The sequence below is a fragment of the Pseudophryne corroboree genome, chromosome 8 (genome assembly GCF_028390025.1).
Source record: "Pseudophryne corroboree isolate aPseCor3 chromosome 8, aPseCor3.hap2, whole genome shotgun sequence".
In the NCBI taxonomy this organism is placed as follows: Eukaryota; Metazoa; Chordata; class Amphibia; order Anura; family Myobatrachidae; genus Pseudophryne; species Pseudophryne corroboree.
In genome coordinates, this window is record NC_086451.1 from 398,208,920 (window position 1) to 398,210,274 (window position 1,355).

General features: G+C 40.4%; 1 pseudogene; it reads left to right on the forward strand.

The window, feature by feature from the left end:
- The first annotated feature begins 980 nt into the window (after positions 1–980).
- LOC134950160 (5S ribosomal RNA) lies at positions 981–1,099 on the forward strand (annotated as a pseudogene).
- The last annotated feature ends 256 nt before the right edge of the window (positions 1,100–1,355 follow it).

Sequence of the window (1,355 nt, forward strand, 5' to 3'; positions counted from 1 at the left end):
TTGCCATTCTTTCACTGTCAGCTAAGACACTGGGCAGGTTTGCTCCTTCCAGCCCTTCCATTTTGCTTTGATTCAACCCTGTGATCAAGCCCAAATAGCGTGCAGACTCATGTGAGGCTCTCACCTTACAGGCCCGACAATCTGAGCTACTCCAGCAAAATCCCACCTATCGGTAAAACTGGTAGTTACCATGGCATTTTATTATACCTGCAATCATTGCTCTGTGCTGACACCTAAAGTGTGTTCCTTACTGATCATTCCAGATGCTCAAAATTAATGTTTAAATCCATACATTTTGGGGTTACATAATCATATTCTCACGCAGGCATTGATCCTGTGCTTATCTCAATACAACCGTGTCTCCTAGCAGTAACACATGTATCAAATAGATTTCTATAATTGACATGATTACATTGTCTGTTTTTGCAGCAATATTGTGACACCTGAATCAATTTTGTCTGCTAGTGAGACACAAATACCCTATGTGATTCTGATACTAAGTCCCTACAGCTATCCCTACAATAGAGACAGTATGTTGAATAGGGGCATTCATGGGTTAATTTCCAAATGTATATGAAATATTGCATGATGTTTTCATCTAGGTATTTGCTAAAAGCACACGATTGTATACCCATGTATTTGGGGTCTATGCGAATTCTTTTGTATATGTGAAGATTCTCTATAAAATAAGAGTACAGGTTAAAAGTTGTTCATTATTTGTAATCTGCAAGGCTCAAACCTTTGTTTTCCATGTGGACTCTCATCAGCGATTTAGGGACCACCATATCAGAGAGCCTAGACTCTGGTCTCTACAATTTGCCCCTGTCTAATGCTGACAGCAGATCCGCCCTACTCTTTGTTTACCTGGAGACCATTATGGGACCCCAACATAATTTTTGCTCTTATCACATCTCAACCTAGCTCTGTCTTCTAGGTGATCTCTCATCAGTGATCCCGGAGTGGTCCCAATTTACTAACTTCTCTACTATCCTATCACACTGTTGACACCCAATTCCAAATGATCTTGGAAGCTAAGCAGTGCTGGGCTTGGTAAGTACTTGGATGGCAGACCTCCTGGGAATACCAAGTGTAGTAGAGATTTGAGGAAACCGTAATACTCTGTGACTAACACTGACAGCTGAATCGCCAATCATCTTCTTTCACACTGAAACCTGACTCACACAATATAGAAGGAGAGCTTTCATGTTAATTCAATAAAGTTAGCATATATTAGTTATTATTATAAGGGTACCCATCAGACACTTTTCAAGAGGATAATCCTGTAACATTAGGGCTATTTGATAGCCACTGTCCACATTACCCACGTGAGCTCCCAACTGATTGACCAATTAAAG